The following is an 18,157-nucleotide window of genomic DNA, read 5'->3' on the forward strand; positions in this document are numbered from 1 at the left end:
AAATTGACCATTTGTTTACTTATATCAGGGTGTTTTGGAGAGAAATTTACTGTAAAATGTGTCAACCCCTGTGTTTTTGAAGGTTGTGTGTGTGTTGTTTTGCTTTGTTTTAAATTACTGGTTTCACTACATATGTGGTATGAATCCTACTTAATCAAGAATGGCTTATGGGCTGACATTAAAGCCGTCATTTAGTTAAATAGCACTAACCTCCTGGGAGAGAACCTGGCATTGGAAGAAGCCAGAGCCTTACTAGTAGGCAGCAGCAGCTGCTTTATTGAGAGCAGAGGCAGGCCAGGGGTGGAGGAGAGGGGCCGAATACAGATGTTCCAGAGGATCAAAACAAAATTACCCCATGATAAAAACATGGAAGTTCCTTAGATTGTTAAGAGTTAAATATGCAAACATCAGTAATTTAACTTTAATTTTTAAATGACATAAAATATGTTTTTCAAAAACTAAACAATATTATGTCCTAAAATTTAAACTCTAATTTACACTAAAATTCTGTCCTAAATGTCTGCAGGATATATTCCTTTCATAAATTATTCCTTTTGCTAGAATATCTTTGTTTCTTTTTACTCAGGTCACCCTTTCTCATTCCCAGCCCAATCTTTAGGTAATTACTATTAGCAGCCTGGAGTTAATTCTTTCACATCTTTCATTATAGATCCTGTTTATAAATATAACATAACAATTTGTAGGAACGCAGAGAAAAATAATTGGAAAAATCATAAATATTTAAAATGATTTAGTTTTTCTTGCCGTTAAAAAAATCAAGTTTTTCTGTTTTAAAAGCAATCATAAAAATAAATTAGAAAAAGAGAAAGAAGACTTCCACAATGGCATCTCCTAAGACAATTATGCTAATATTCTAGAAAATTTCTTTCTTGAATTATTTTTCTTCACAGATTTAGGTTGTTTTCCAAGGTTGACATATCTATGTCTATATATCTATCTCCCATCTATCTCTCTTCCTCATTCCCTCAGCTGAATACAAAGACCAAGTTGAAGACTCAGGAATTAGAGAAGATGAAAAGAATCTGCATTATTGAATCACTACACAAAAGGCCATTTACCCAATACTTGATGGGACTGTGACATGAGCAAGAATTAGAACTTTATTGTATTAGATCATGCTGGTGGCTGTTTGTTACATCATCAAGCCTACCCTGACTAATGAGTGGCTTACCTTAAAACTTTGTCTTATAGACATAGTTGCCCTATGCTGTCATGGAGGTGTACCGCTCAGATTTCCAAGAGGAACTGCAGCAGTTAGTAGAATTAACTGACAGCCCCAGCTACTTACTGTTCCTTTGGCTCTGCCATGGTGTTCACACCAAGGCCAGGGTTCTCCAGAGCTGTTCCCGGCCAATGACGGAGCATAGAGTGGACATCAGAGTCAGGATATTCCTACTCAAAGTAGGAATCCTACAGTCTTTCTCCAAGGACCCCCATCTTTATCGCCAGGATTTTCTAAGAACTCTACTCCAGTCTGAGGCTCATCCTATCCAATCCTTTGTTCCTCTCCTCCCTTCACAGGTGTCAGAACTATACCTCAGTCTGAGGGCTCTTCTACCTCCCGTATCCCTTTCTTTATCTTTCACAGGAGTTTCATCCAACCAATTTCTTACATGTATAGTCTCATCTTCACAAACTTGTCCTGTAGGATCCAAACCAACATAGGTTATTTCAGAAATTTTCACTACTATATATAAAATTGTGATGAAAAGAGTTATACGTGTTCTCTTGAATTTCAGATAAAATTCTTAAAAGAGACTCTTCAGTAGGTAATATGAACATTTTTAAAAATTTTTGGCATATATTGTCAAATAGTGTCCCAAATTGTTATCATTTACTCTACGACAAATAAAAAACTGCTTGCATTACCACATCCTCAACAGAATTAAATATTGCAGTTTAAAAAAAATAATAAAAACTTTTTGATAATTAGAAGGGCAAAAAACATCATTCATAGTTGTTTTATTATGCAGTTTTTTTCAAACCCAGCAAAATTGAACATAATTCTCTATATTTATATATTAATTGTATTTCTTCTTTTATGAGAATTCTATTTGTATCTTTTGCTCATTTTTACCTCTTATAGATCTAATCATTTTTAATAGTTGTAATATTTATTTTTAATCACTGAAATCCCTGGTCCTTTCTTAATTTCTTTTAGAAAAAAAATTAAAACTAATTTAACCAAAGATATAGTAACTAAACAGAAAATGTTTCTTTGTAAGTACATCAATGTTACATGTGGCTAATGATAAAACATTAGCTGTTTTTAAATAACACCCTTTATATAAGCTCCTCTTTTACCAGAATGGCAACATCTACTTTTTGGAAAATTTTAAATTTTAACAATGAAGTGTGTGTAGCATTACCTCTCATGGAAAAAATAGACACCTCTGCTAAAGATACTTAAGAAAATATATTTTTTCTTAAATAAATTTTGTTTTCCTTTTCTAAATATAGCACTGTTGATTGATTGTTCTTTACCCATCTTCCATGTCTCCAAGGAACAAACTTAGTTGTGATGATTCTTCAACTGTATCTTTAGTTGAAGAGATCATAAGGAAAAAGATCACAAAACATCACAAGGAAAAAGGCTCAAATTTTAACACAAAATCTTTGTTAGACCGCTGAAGTAACACATGTTCTCGTGCGTACATATATACACATGCCCTTAATCCTAACGTTGATATACAAAATATAGAAAATAATGTTACAAACACCTTTGTACCCACCATCAAGTTTAAGAAACAGACAGACACTGTAGATCATATCAAAGCCTCCTATAATTTCTGCATCTTTCCTGCCCATTCCCCCAGATAGCCACTATTATGAATCGAATGTTTATCAGTATTGTGCTTATTTTTACTCTTTCACTGCATATGCATCACACATCAATAAAAATATATTTGCACTATTTATATTTTATGTAAATTGTATCTTATCCTACATATCCTTCTGCAATGTATTTTTTTGCCTCAAAGTTATACTTTTGAGATTTATTTACCTTGGCAGGTGTGGCTCTGGTTCACTTTAACTCTTGGTAGAAACTACCTACTCCAGGTAAGGTCTGTGGATCAGCAGCACTGTGTCACCTGGGAAGACTCCAGGTCTTAGAAATTCGGAATCTTAGAATCCACCCCAGAGCTACAGAATCAGAATCTATATTTTAACAGGATCTCTGTATGGCTTAGATGAACTCTAAAGTTTGAGAAATACAAGCATTCAATTCTATTCTATTAAAACTTTACGATTTATCCATTCTCTGCTAATGGATATTTAGGCTGTTCCTAAATTTTTAATATGCTGATTTGACATTTTGCTTGTTTTATGTCTTTAAGAAAACTTTCCCATTTACAAAACAATAAGTGTTTCCTGAGGGGTTCCCATTTAGGCATGTAAATGACTTACTGAAGGAGTAATTTTTTATCCCAGAATGAAATGGATTAGTAACATGTATAAAATCCTGCAACTGTTGACCAACATCAACACAATGTTCAATATCATAAATTTTTATGATTTCATCACCCTCACATCCATTATATTAGAACTTAACCTTGCAAAGATAAGAATGAAGCATCTATTTAGTCTACCATGTCGATGGTGAGGATGCTCTCCGACAAGTCCTACAAAATCATTTCCAAGGTCTATGGCTCCACCACCCTCAGCACTAAGCATCACCAGGGAAGAATTTACTGAGCCTAGTGGCCAGCCCTCACACCCACAGGCAGACATTCACATCAAGGTCCTGCCACTTCCATGGTGCTGTGTCTTCCTTCATTGGGTCACCTGCAACCCTTCTGTTTTCCTTCTCAGTGTTTGAGGCATCAAACTCTCGGGTAGAGCAATTTCCCACTGAGAAAACAAAGTACCACCAGAGTTATCTCTTGCTCTTTGGGTCAACTCTGGTGTGCCTGAAACTGTCTTTCATGAAAGTCTGTTACTTCTTCTTTGGAGACAAGGAGAGCTCAGACCTTGGGAAGAATCCCAACTTAAGTCCTCTTGTTTCTTTAGAGAGAACATACAAGATAGAAAAATAATGCAAGGTGCCAATTCATCTCTCCTCACTTATTCTACTACAAGCTTAACATTTGTTGTAGTTGAAGGATCTAATTCAGGGTAGACCAACCAAATTCTCTTCAGGACTGATTTCCCTTAGCACTGAGTCACTACATTTTGTTTTAAACTCATCTTCTCCATCTCAATACCTTCCCTTTTATAAATTAGGAATTTGGCTGAAAAGAGTTTAAATGGATTAACCAATGTCCCCAGCTTGCTCTGGAAAAGATGGAGCCAGAGTTCTTCTGGAAAATATCGCTTCAGAAACGGTCTCACTGTTTTGAAGCAGCATAAAGTCCAAAAGGACTCCTCCTTCCTGGGACTATATGGGAGTTCACTCAAAATGCTGCCTCAGCAATGAGGTTCTAATCACACAACCAGTGCCTATTACCAATGAATTACAAAGCAAATTTAAAAAAATAGAACTTGTGATACCTAGGCAAAGTAGAAATGGATCAGAGAAATTGTTAAGATTGACGTTGTGTGAAGGCAAAATCCAGTAAGTCAAAAATAATTAAACACATGTTAAAGTGGACAAGCTAGTTGATGGCAGAGCTGACAAAATCCTGAGTCTGGCTGCCCAGGCAACTCAATTCACTAAATGTGCTCACTTGCCTCCTAGGTGCCAAGTACTTCATACTTTATCTCACTCACCCTATAAAATCATCCTGTAGGGTAATGTGGCAATCATCGTGTTACATATAAGGAAGATAAAGCTTGCATTTAAAAAAAAAGATTACATACTTGATAAGTAACATAATTGGGTTTGCTTGAGGGAGGATTTCTGGTTGCAGGTCAAGCTCTCTTTCCTGTGTACCTCACTAAATAATCAATAAAAATACTGGGAAGTTATCAGCCTAACATAGTCAAATGAACAGTAATCATCCAGATCACTTCATCTTTTGGACCTTTTCTGCTCCGTTTGACTCAGTCTACCTAAAAAGAAGCTAGCAGACATGCTCTGGAACATATCTGCTCCTATCTGGACACAAATTCTGAAGTATTTCTTTTGGTCAGACAGGCACCACTTTTCTCATCCGATATTCACAGGACGCTTTCATCTCTGGCCACAACTGAGACAACAGAGAATTCGAGATTCCAGACTTGCACTTTGCTCTATTGTGTTATCACAAAGAATTTCTCTGTCCCTCTCTCTTTCTTTTCAATCTCTCTCTCTTCATTCTTTGACAGAAATACCCAAATAAGACTATTAGTGTTCTCTACATAGGCCTTATAGTGAAATTGCTCATCATTTTTACTGGGATCTTTGTCCCTGCCTCCAGTCACCATCGGACTTGGGCACAAGTCAAATGAGGGCTCAGACAGATCTAAGGGACTAGTTGTCATTCAAACTCATTTCACCTATGTTCTGACCTATATATGATGAGCAGGTGATATTTAATAGTCAGGCTTCTTGAACCCAGATTCTTCTTTTATCAAGGATCCCCATGTAAACAGGCTTCTGGACATCTTACCCCACCGGTGTTTGCCAGGAGTGTCTCAGTCCCAGCTGAGGCCAGCCCCAAGAGAGTCTCACGAGGATAATAAAGAGACACACTATTTATTGGGTTTCTGCCTTGAGTAAGCCCTGGGTCAAGTTTGTATCTATGTTAGTTATTCTTTTCATCAACTTCCAGGTAAGTATTATTTATCTTCAATTTTTTGCAAGGAAACTGAGACTCAGAAACTTTAAACTCCCTGAGACTGTACAGATCAAAAGTAAATCACTATTATTTTACCTCAAGCCCTCTGTCTCTGAAACCTACTCTGGGTTTGTGTCTCCCAAAATTCTTATGTTGAAGTCCTAATCTCCAATGTGACTGAATCTGGAGGTAGAGTCTTTAGGAGTTAATTAAGGTTAAATGAGGTCATACGGGTGGGACCCTAATCCAACAGGACTCTTGGCCTCATGAGAAAAGGAAGAGGTTTCTCTCTTGTCTCTTCTCTCTCTCTCTCTCTCTGTCTCTCTGCCCCTCTTCTCCTCCTCTCCCTCCATCCTGTGAGGACACAGCAAGGGAAGGAGGCAATTTGCAAGCCAAGAAGAAAGGTCTCACCAGAAACCAAATCAACCCAGACCTTGATCTTCGACTTTGCAACTTTCAGAAATGTGAAAAATAAATGTCTGCTATTAAGTCACAGGTCTGTGACATTTTGTTGGAGCAGCCTGAGATGATGGTGACATGCTCCTTCTCTTACCTCTGTGTCTACGCCCATGTTATGTGTGCGTGTATGTGTCTCTCAAGTAGCTTTCAGACCATTCTATTCTCCCCCTCCATACTTTCATTTACCCTCATGTGCCCTGTGCTGTGTGTGGGAAATACAATGATGAGAAAAAACAGTCACGGCCTCCACCATCATGGAGCACAAGGTCTAGTAAAAGAAGTGAGCAGGAATCAAATCATCATATACATATATAATCATATGATTACTAATATTGGGCTCCCTGGCCCCCAAGTCCATCAGGCATATCTATATGAGTCTAAAGGCAATTTGTAAATTCAAGAGTTATTTTTCCTAGAGACTTCTTATTCCCAAGGTTAATTAATAGACACATAATGGTTTCATTAAATAGGGACATGATTCACCGAACCCTGCCACTCGGATTCATCCAAATCTCAGTTAGGGTAAATCTGGACCCTGTGATGTAGCAATTATTCTCAAAACAAAAATTACTCAGGAAGAGGTAGTACATGACTGTATAGGCACACTGAGGTATAAAATCCAAAAGCAGACATTCTTGAGAGAAATTTTGGTGACAGAATATGTGCAACTATTTCCTACTGTATCATTTTGCCTCAGGCCTGTCCTGAAGGAGCACTGTGACTTCAGAAACTCAATATGAGTTTAAAGTCTTACTAAGGTAACTGTATTGCCATTTTATAAGTCTTGTGTACATTTCAGATAGTTTCGACTGCCTTGGGAAAAAATATTAAAAATGAAGTTTGGAACATTTGTTTTGAAGGAAAACACTCATGCTATCAGACTGTTTTGGGAAAGGTTACTCATGGCAGAATGATTAGGAGAATTTTAAGATAATTGCTGCTCAGTGCTCCAGTTTAGAATTTGAGGTTGGAGTTTGAAAGGGCAGGGTTGGCAGAAACTTTATGACATCTTAAATAAATTATAAGAGAGCACTTTCACCATATTGAAAAGAGCATTATTTTTCAGAACCAGAGAGAGTCTCTCTCAAAAGCATGTTATGCCTTTAACTGTTATGGCGTGAGTGAGTAACTTCATTTCCAAGACACCTGCAATGGAGGGATGTGGTTGCTGGTTTAGATCCCCAGGATTTTTAAGGAAAAAAAATAGAAAATTTGATTGGGTAGGTCGCGGAGGCTTGGCTGAGGCCAGCATCACATATAATAAAGGGTCTATGGATTGGTCAGGGTGATCCATTTCTCCCATGGGCCATAATTCGGTTTCCATTGGAAGGATGGAGATGAAGTTGGAAAGAATGTGAGGCTATCTTTTTCTGACTTGTGATAGCAAAACACCCAGAGATTTGATAGAGAAAAATTCTGTGGCTTCCCTGTTCTTGGAAGTGCTTGGAAGAAACAGTGCTTTCTCTTACAGTGAGTCACCTTATGCTGAGAGTTCTTGGGTACAAAGACCCATGTTTAATAGCACATTGGTCAATAGGCTTCAGTAGGGAATAAGGATGCTGTCAGTGGGCAGAGAACTCAGTAAAATAGCTTAACCTACACATCCAGTCATGCCCCTCTCCTGTTCAAACTCCTTCCATGGCCTCCTGATGCCCGTGGAATAAAACCTAAACTCCTCAACATAGCATATTTCTATCTAAGTAGCCTTTTATCTGCCTCTGCTTCTTCCTATACCCAGTGATCGAGGATGCCACCATACTCTCCACCATACTGTCCTTCCTCTGGGTTTTTGTTCTCACATTTCCTCCCTCCCACCCTCCTCTCAACTTTTGAGTGCTTTTTTATCTTTCAGGTCTTGATTCCCGTGTAATGCAGACTTCCCTGTCTGAGGATATTCTTGCTCTAACAGGCAAAGCAAGTCCACAGCCCCCTCCCTGCCTCCATTACATTATCTCCTTGTATGGTCATCATTTCCCTCGTCACAAGACTGTAAGGTCCCTGACAACATGACCCATGCTGTAGTCTTCTTTCTAATTTACTAGTTGGGTGACTATGGGCAAACTACTTAACCCCTTTTATCTCAGTTTCTCTGCAAGAAGGTGAATATTTATGCCATATTTTCTTGCACTTTGAAAAATGTAAATAATTGTCCAGCTTAGTGAGTGTAAAGAAGCTGTACATAAAATTCACGACAGAGGAGGTGTAACTGAGAAGTTAGAACTCAAAACTAAAGTGAATCAGGAAAACTAAGCCTCTGAGATCACCGGAGATGTTGGGAAGGACCACAGGCTTGGGGTTCAAGGAAATCTGATTAAGTCTTGAGGCGTAAAGTTGTACAAAGAGACTGAAAGTTGGTTATCCATCCAAAAAACAGCTATATATACCTATATTCCCTAATACTATACTATTGGTTATGTCCTGATGGTTTCCATCTTCAAGCTTTGCCCCAGGAGTTAGCTCTAACATCTCTCATGCCTTGTGTCAGATTATGTTACACACAAAAAAAAGACACTGGTAAGCCTTTCATAAAGCTCATCTGGGTACTGGGTAAATGCACATGGCTCAGCACTAATTCATTCAGATAGCAGTCTCTTCAGAATGTACCCCAAGACTGTAGCCTAGAAATACCCCAGACTAGAAACAGTGAATCCCAGCCTCACCTGCTCCTGGAACATCTCTAAATCTTGATCTAGCATGACCTTTATATGATAAGTGGATACCCTATTCTGAGATGGTTGCATTGGTGTTTCCAAATCCATGAGGTTGCTTCCACTTTAGCACTTGTAGTCTCCTAAGAAGGATTATTGTCACTTTCATCTTGTAGTGTCTGAAACATCCTTAGGTTAGTCATCCGTCAAAATACTAACCCTTGATATCTCTGGATGAGAAGGATGCTGCTAATGCGATTGTTCCTCCAGCCTCATAAAAATAACATCATAATTGAGGAAGAGCTCATTATCACCTTCGTATTGGCCCTCCATGACCTAAATTATAATGGCACAACCCCCTTAACCTCCACAAAAATGCAAACCATTTTGGGATGGAATCTAAGAAAAAAAGAAGTTTTTCCCCTGAAATGGTTTTTTAAAATCAGTAATGATTCTTGACTATTTTCTTGGTCACCTTGGAAATTTGGTGCTTTCTCCAGGTCTGAAGATCAGTATCCTTTCCAGATCATGAGGCATTTCTTCTTGCTAATGTTTCCAAGTAAACAATATCTGGAAGTACTATGTATGTATGGTTAACATCTTCTAAAACAATATTTTGCTGGAAATAGAAAAGATGGTTTCATGGGTGGATAGTTCACATTGAATGCTTATGATGGCATGAATCTCGAAGCATGAGGGCAGGTGAGGTCAAAGTCTATCACCTGGAAAAAGTGGCAGAGAGGTGGGAGGCTTTACAGAGGAGAATTTACTTTCATGAGTCCATCACAGTCTTGGATTCGTATCTTTAGCTTGCTAGGTTCAAACTTCATTTTGCCAGCACACTGAGAGCATCCTTCTATCTGGGGCGGGCGGGGGGAGGGGGGGAATCCACATGAGCTAAGCACATGCTATCATTAAATAAGATTGAGTATTGTTTCTTTCTTACATACAATAATTCCAGAGGTAAGAACTAGGGCTGTTGTAGTGGTGGCACTATCATCATGGACCCAAACTCTATCTTTACTCCACTATTTTTACAATTGACTTCTACCATCAAGGTTGCCTCGTTATGCAAGATGGCTGCTGGAGTGCCAATAATTATGTCTAGATTACAGAAAGAAATAAGGAAGAGGTAGAGAGAAAGGAAAAAAAAGCATGGTAGGTCTGCTCTTTAAGGAACATTTTGGAAGATCTACCCAACAATCATTACTTACATGTCCCAAATAATTGAAAAGGCAGTCTGGATATTTAACATTTTATTAATTCCACCTGGAATAAAATTGGTGTTCTATTAGTAGGGTAGAAGTGGAGAATGGAGATTATTTGGTGACTAACATCTTTTCCACAGATGTATGAATCAGAATATTAAGTTACTGATTTATATCAAGAAATATTACTGCATTATATTAAGGAGTAGGCAGAATTGGGATGGAAAGTCAGATCAAGCCATTCAATAGGACCTGGCTGCAGGTATGAGGAAAGAAGTTGCCAAGAACTGATCCCAATCAAAACAGGTGGCCACAAAAGAACAAGAGAGAACAGAAGTCAGAGACAATAAATAAAAGAGGAAATTTGAGGAAAGGAATGTCAGTGTAACAGAATAGTAAGGAAGCAGAAACAAGAAAAGCAATCCAGATCAAAACTCAAAGAATGCATAAAAGAAATACATTTGCAGCACTAAAAATAATTCTGCTATAATAAGGTTTCTCAATCTCAGTGTTATTGACATTTCAGACCTAATAATTCTTCATTGTTGGGAGCTGTCTTGCATTGCAGCAACATTAGATGCCAGTCATGACGATCAAATGCCAGTTTCCAGATATTGCCTAATGTCTTCCGACCTGAAGAGAACCACAGCACCCTGTGGAGTACCATTGTGCTGGAAGCTTTGCTTCCTGTTTCAGCAGCTTTTGTAGTTCCAACTCTGAAAATGCCTTAAAGGCATCAAGTTACTGCTTATATTTCATGTATCTTATCTTAGGAGATGTGACTCTCAAAAGCACTGATTGTGGCATCAGGGAGTTGGAAGTGACCTAAGAGAGGTGTCACTAGGGAAGGGGTCTAAAAGTGGTGTGGAGGCATGCTCTCGAATTCTAGGCAGCTGTTAGAAGCAAGGAATTAGGTCAATATATAGCAACATGAGTATAACTTAAAAACATGATGATAAGTTTTTTCAAAATTAAGGGGGATTGATAAAGTTTAAAGAAATTTAAAATACAGACACCCACATCATAACCCTACAGATTACAAGAATACAGACTACTGAAGTACAGGTATCAACCATATGAGAAGGAATGCCTACGTAGGGGTGGGGACTGGGATTGAGAATAATAGAAAATAAAATTAAATTAAGGATGAAGACTTGTATAGTACAATGAGTTAGTATGCCATGAACCAAAGAGTATAATTAAATTAACCCTCGGCAGTTGTCCAATAAGAAAGAAATGACACTGTACAACTTAAATTCACATTTTCACTAGATGGTTGACATGTTGTCATGGCAAAGGCCCTCCTGGCACCAAGCAAGCTCATCGTTTGTAAATAAGTTATGCAGCATCATGCTGATACCTCCCTAATTATGATACAGCTCCTAGGCTTTCAGTTATGTGAATAATCAAGACTCATGACAGAATGTGAGCTAAACTTCTACAATATTAACTGAGCTCCATTTTGATCATTTTAATAATTAAGCCATTTTGACACCGTTCCTTAGGGTCTGTGTTCTTCCTCCCTGAACTGGACACAGAGCAGTGGCATGTCACTCTTTGCCCTAATGAGTAATTGTTACCACGAAACTTGTTCTCAAATAATGGAGGTGTCTATGACTCAGACTGTTGACCAGCATTAGCCCCTCTAAGGTTAGTAGGTGGTCATAGAGATGATGTTTCAGCCATGGATGGCTCAGGTGATGAAGCTTCTCTTCCATTTCCCTATCCTAGAGTGATGCTGTCCTGACCCTTTCTTGAGCTATTCATTACAAATGGCCAAAGTGATTGAGTCAGGAGGCATTGTTCAATGGCTTTATCATAAACTCAGTATGCAAGACAAGCAAATGAGGAAGATCTCCAAGAATGTCAGTGCTAACCTAGAGGTACAATTTTACAAGAGTGGCATAAACACCCACAGCTGGCTTTTATGGACCTATGGCAATTTAAACCTCTGAATGGTAGCTGGTTGTGGCAGACATCAAGATGCACCATTCAGCTTCCTTCAAGGAAGGACTCGATGCTCATCTGCAAAGACTATGATTAATAGATAGCTTCCAGCTTATATCTCCTTTAGGATCCCCTCTAAGAATTACCCCCAAGATCTCACTCTAACCCAGAAAGCCTTCAGTGAGTGATAGAACAAGGCAGTAGTGTAAGGGCCAAGCCATTCCTGCCCAGTATGAGACTTCTCCAACAGACAACCTGAGCTGGAAAGTACCTGCCCCCATGGCATTAGCAGAGTTTTCTCAGCCCTACATAGTTATCTGATGGCTCCCACCTGCCCAACCCAATATTTCCCCTCCTATTATTTCTACAAGTGTTATCCGCCCCCCAAATCCTTTAAAACTTCTAACTTCCTCTCAGCTCTCCTTCCTGGAGAATCCTACCTGTGACAGTTGTGGTGCTGCTGAAAATTATCATTGATGCATTTTCATATTCCTAGAGAATTTGGTTGGACTCAAGGGGAGAGAAAGTCTGCAAAAACCCTAAAATCATACTGAAATGTGTGTGTGCATATATGAATTTTTCTAAAGGGGTCTTAGTTTTTAAAAAGATTCTTAAAGGCATCTGTCACATAGAATGATGATTATCAACCTTCCCAATATCCATTCTTCCCTTCATTTCTAGCTGAGAACAGAAATGTCAAAATAAAGACTCTATTATTCAACTTCCCTCACAGCAAGGCATAAATAGGTGGTCTTGTCACTAAATAAGAAGAGAGGGTCTTCATCCTCCTTCCACCAACATGATGGCTGAAGCTTCACCAGACATCTGAGAATGTGAGGAGGAAGTCAAATGTTGAAGATGACAAGAAAAAATATTAGAAATCTACAGCCTTGGCAATCATGAGGGTGACATTCTAGTTACAGATTGCCCAGGTTTGCAGGAAGTAAAAATAAACTACCACTTTGTTTAAACCATAGTTATTTGGTATTTTCTGTCACTTCCAGCTAAATTGAATCCTAACCAACCCAAGGTCCATGACCCCAAAATGTTAAAAACTACACAACAGTTCCTCTAATCATCTAATTTGTAAACCTCTTGAAGTCAGAACTATCTCTTATTCATACTGTGCCACATTGTACCTAGCATCTAGTTGAGATTTGATATATATTTTGATCTTGAAAAATGTATGGTAGCTCCTGGCTGTCTGTCCTCCTGCGAGAAAGGGCTGTGGGCTCTCCCTCTGCCCCAGCGGCCAGCAGGAGCCACAAGAAGCCGCCGTGGGCAACTTGGAGGCATTAGATTGCATTGACCCAGAGCTCTAAGACTCCTCAGTACAATAACTCGAGCAGAAATTAAACTTTGCTCTTTGTTGCTGCAAGAGCATTTTGGAGAGATTGTAGAAAAAATTGGAGTCCACCTAATCAGAACTGTCAGCCAGCCACTGAGAGTAATTGCCCACAGCACAGGAACATCACTGGATCAGGTGAAAAAAGCCCTTTGTATGCTCATCCAGTATAACCTGGTGATATATCAAGTGCACAAACGTGGTGTAGTGGAGTATGAAGCCCAGTGCAGCGGGGTGTTGCAAATGCTTAGGTATCCCCGGTACATCTATACTGCCAGAACACTCTCCAGAGCACTGGAGAGCTCATTGTGGAGGAGCTGCTATTGAATGGCAAAATGACAATGTCAACGGCCGACCGACTCACGGAGACTATGGAGGATGGCAAGACCATGGACTATGCTGAGGTATCAAACACATTTGTGCAGCTAGCAGACACACACTTTGTACAGTGTTGCCCGTGGATACCTGTCACTGAGAATTCAGACCCGGGGCCACCGCGACCTGCCCCCATTCTTGTCATCAGTGAAAAAGACATGTACCTGGTTCCTAAACTGAGCTTGATGGGGAAAGGTAAAAGGAGAAGATCATCTGATGAAGATGCTGCTGGGGAGCCCAAAGCCAAGAGACCAAAATATAGCACAGATAACAAAGAGCCCATTCCAGATGATGAGATTTATTGGCAGGCCAAACTTGACAGATTCCACCAGCACTTCCGTGACCGAGCCATTGTCAGCAAAGTTGCCAACAGGATGGACCAGACCAGCAGCGAGGTCATGTGGACCATGCTTCGGATGAGTGAGATTACCACTCCCTCTACTGACCCCTTCACCCAGCCACTGTCTTCCAATGAGATCTTCAGATCCCTACCTGTTGGCTATAACATCTTTAAACAAGCTCTCGATCTGTATCTCACTCTACTGGCAGATGGTCCACTAGAGTTTGTTGGAAAGTCTGGCGACAGTGGTGGAGGAATGTATGTCATCAACCTGCATAAAGCTCTAGGATCCCTAGCCACAGCCACTCTGGAGTCTGTCATACAGGAGAGGTTTGGGTCTCACTGTGCCAGAATAATCCTTCTAGTTTTGCAAAAGAAACACCTGGAACAGAAGCAGGTAGAAGACTTTGCAATGATTCCAGCAAAGGAGGCAAAGGATATGCTTTACAAGATGCTCTCAGGAAATTTCATATCACTCCAGGAAATTCCCAAAATGCCAGACCATGCCCCAACCAGGACCTTCTATTTATACAGTGTGAACATCCTGTCAGCTGCCCGAATGTTGCTGCACAGGTGCTACAAGAGCATAGCCAACTTGATAGAAAGGAGACAATTTGAAACCAAAGAGAACAAGCGTCTACTAGAAAAGTCTCAGAGGGTGGAAGCCATCATTGCATCTATGCAGGCTACAGGTGTAGAGGAGGTACAGCTCCAAGAAATAGAGGAGATGATCACAGCACCCAAACGCCAGCAGCTATAAACCCTGAAGTGTAATGTCAACAAGTTGGATGCCAGTGAGATCCAGGCAGATGAAACCATCTTCCTGTTGGAGTCATATATTGAGAGCACCATGAAGAGACAATGACCCAGAAGAAGAGCCTTTCTCAAAAACTCTGGGGAGATGGGAAGGAAAAATAAAGGAGGTGCCTGATGCAAAAAAAAAAAAAAAAAAATTGGTAAATGTCTAAGCCCCACATATTGTTGGGAACTGCACGTTTCAGCTCAAGACTTTCCATTTAATTTGTTTCTAAATTCAGTGAAAGCCTCTCAAGCTATAAATCCCAGGAGGTGGGCTTTTGTCATCAAACTGTTGAATATGTCCCAAGATATCTATTTTAACCTCAGAATCTGATCTGGTTCCAATATTATTTCAGGGTTGATTTAAACTGTATACAATTATCCAGCTTTTTAAAATGAAATTGCCTTTTTATAATGGAAAAGATGCTCCCTTTATTGAATCTCTGAAACAACTAAGCAGATGACAAGCAGTCTGTCCCGAGATAGGGCTTCGGCTGGGAAATTACCATACATTAGTGAAGGACCCCTTTCTCTACACTGGTCAAATCACAGCAGCCTAGGAACTCAAAGAGCTAAAATAAGGATATTGAAAGTTGATATTTTATGACAATCACAGCCAAGAACATTTTAAAGTTTTTTTCTTTTTTTTTAAAGTTTTGGTATTCGCCCATAACTTCTTTTCAATCTATTTCCCATTATCCCACTAAATACCAGTTCTAGGTTACATTTGAGGTATAAAATCTCCCCAGTTTTCTACTAGTAAGTCCCATATATCATCAAGATGAAACAAGCTCAGTTCAAACCAAGAGTTTCTGGCTAGTTTTGTATCTTAGAGGGAAAATTTGAAATTTGAATAAAGCAATCATTTCCCTCAAAGGCTTTGGAAATAAGTACTTTTCCTTTTATGGCAAGTTGTTCCAGTCACTCCTCTGTTCTCTGGCAAGTCTAAACAACAACCTAACCACTTTTGTACTTGGTTCAAATCTTGGATAAAAAAAGTTATTCAAGGACACAGTTCTAATGCTTGAAGTGTCATGGCTTTCGCCAGAATGAATTACAACCTCTGCAAGATGCAGAAAGAAAGTTACAACCCCTGATGTTTTAACTTCCTTCCATGCCACCCCGGCCACCACAGAAGCCTCTTGAGGCTGACCAGCTGTGTCAGCAAAGCCACACGAGCACCCGTGCGCTGACTCTGCCCAAGGGTTCTGTCAGGGCTCCCGTCCCAGAGCCTTGGTTGTTGTGTCATGTTTGGCCGCAGTGGATCCTGTGCTGACACAGACTTGAAAATGTGTCCACTGTGCCAATGGCAGCTTCTTGGAGCCCCATGTGGTGCTTGTGACCAGGCTGCAGAAATTGCCAAAGGAAGCCTTGTGCTTCAGTAATAATTTTAAAAGAGAGAGAAAATCGCCCAGAACTCTGAACATGGCCCACACCCTTGGAGACACGGCGTGGAGCCAGGCTGACTGGGTTTGAATCTCAGGTCTGTCATTATTCCCTGTCTGATCCACCATAAGTGACTTGCCCCTCCATGCCTCACCCTCCTTATCTGTAAATTGAGGATAATAGGATCTACTTAGCTCTTAGGCCTATTAGGAAGACCAAAAGAATTAAAATTCGGAGAGCACTTGGAACAATGCTTGGCACATGGTAAGAATTACATAAGTATTAAATACATTTTTTTTGTTTAAGTTTCACCCACTAGAGGATGCGTCCAAGTCCTACTTTCTCACATAGAACGGGGCCTTTAAATTCAAGTATGGCTTCTCGCGAGATTTTTTCTTGCTGCCATTCTCCAAGATGAAAAGTCATCGCCCATAAGGAAGATTCAGTTTAACTCATTTCAGCTGATTCATATGGCACCATCAGGAGAAGGCACCGCCTTGTGGAGCACAGCGCAGCAGGTGACACCACAGTTGTCCTCAGGGCTGCCCTAATCGAATAGAGGGAATGAGAAACTGTGTCATTTTAGGCAAGTCACTTAACCTTCCTCTCTGAGCTGGACTGCACATGTCCTGGGTTATAACTAATCTCCGGGGTATCTTCCAGCTTCTCAAAATCCAATAATTTAAAATAAAAGGCTGACAGCGAAGAACTAAAGGAGAAATGCAACAGTGCCGAGTGGGCCCAAGGGGGGGAGGATTAGCAGCTAGTATTTCTCTCGGTTTAGTTGTAATATTTTGCACGCTGTCTCACCTTGAGCTGTTGTCCCTTCTCTACTAATCCAAATCATTGGAGGCATGTAGATGAGGGTCAGGGAGAGTATTCTTTAGGATAAACCAGTCCAATTTAAATTATGAGATATTTTCAAATTGTAACGACTGAGCTTTAAAAATGTGGCATTCATCAGGTAGAAGTGGCTTCTTAGCAGTCTAGGGGAAGGTTTTGCCTGTGGCCTGAGTCATATAGGTCTCTATCTGAAGGAATCTAAGTTGCCCTGTCTCTGGCTCCCATCAGCTCAAGCAAGAGCTCTGGTGCACTGGAAACTCCCCGTCTGAGGGGTCCCCATGAGGGGTCTCACTCGTGCTCACCCACCAGCCTACACACCACTGTCCAAGCTGCTTTTCTGGGGCACTGCTGTTAATCTGCTGAGCGTGTCTCCTTAGAACTTCAGCACTTTCTCTGGATACGGCAGTCTCTCCCTTAGCTGGGACTGGTGCTCTCTGTGACGCCAGTGAAAGTTCCACCGAACACCCAAGCTGCCTTGTGTCGCTTCCACATGGAGGGTCTCCTCCCTGGAGCTCCCTCAGACTGCACAGTCCCGCACAGGTGCACTGCTGGGTCCGCGAAGTGCCCAACTGCGTGGTCATTACCACACAACAGGAGGAAACTGGTTCTCCCATTCATGTTAAAAACTACTGGAATGGTCCCCCAAAACAGTGTCTCTCAGGTCCAAAATGTTACAGGTTTAGTAAACCGTTCTTCTGGGTGTTACACAATGCTCTTCGTCCCAGTGACCCCAATGTGCTGTCAGTGGCTAGGGGATAATCACCACCCTGCACCAGCTGGGCTGCTCCCTTCCAAGGCAAAAGACCTCTTTTTCAGGCCCTGCTGGCTTTGGCAGGCTTCTTGCCTTCGGATGAGATCTCCCTGGGGAGATCCTTCCCTCTGCACAGACTCCTGTCAGGACATTCACCAGTTCCCACACGTGCCTGGAGGTTTCTTAGACTTGGCAGTGAACACGGGTTAAGTCCTTTCCCAGGCATCTCCTCAATTCTGAAGAAAATCGGCTTCAAAAAATACTGCTCAAGCTTTGAAGGGGAAAAGAAACACTTACTAGAAACCAAATCTTCAGGTAAACCTCTAGAGAGGTAGCT

At 40.5% G+C, this 18,157-nt stretch overlaps 1 pseudogene; it reads left to right on the top strand.

The window, feature by feature from the left end:
- The first annotated feature begins 9,519 nt into the window (after positions 1–9,519).
- LOC112820078 (DNA-directed RNA polymerase III subunit RPC3 pseudogene) lies at positions 9,520–14,916 on the top strand (annotated as a pseudogene).
- The last annotated feature ends 3,241 nt before the right edge of the window (positions 14,917–18,157 follow it).

Source organism: Callorhinus ursinus, unplaced genomic scaffold (assembly GCF_003265705.2).
Source record: "Callorhinus ursinus isolate GAN/ISIS: 27379988/994484 unplaced genomic scaffold, GSC_fseal_2.0 scaffold1, whole genome shotgun sequence".
Taxonomy (NCBI): domain Eukaryota; kingdom Metazoa; phylum Chordata; class Mammalia; order Carnivora; family Otariidae; genus Callorhinus; species Callorhinus ursinus.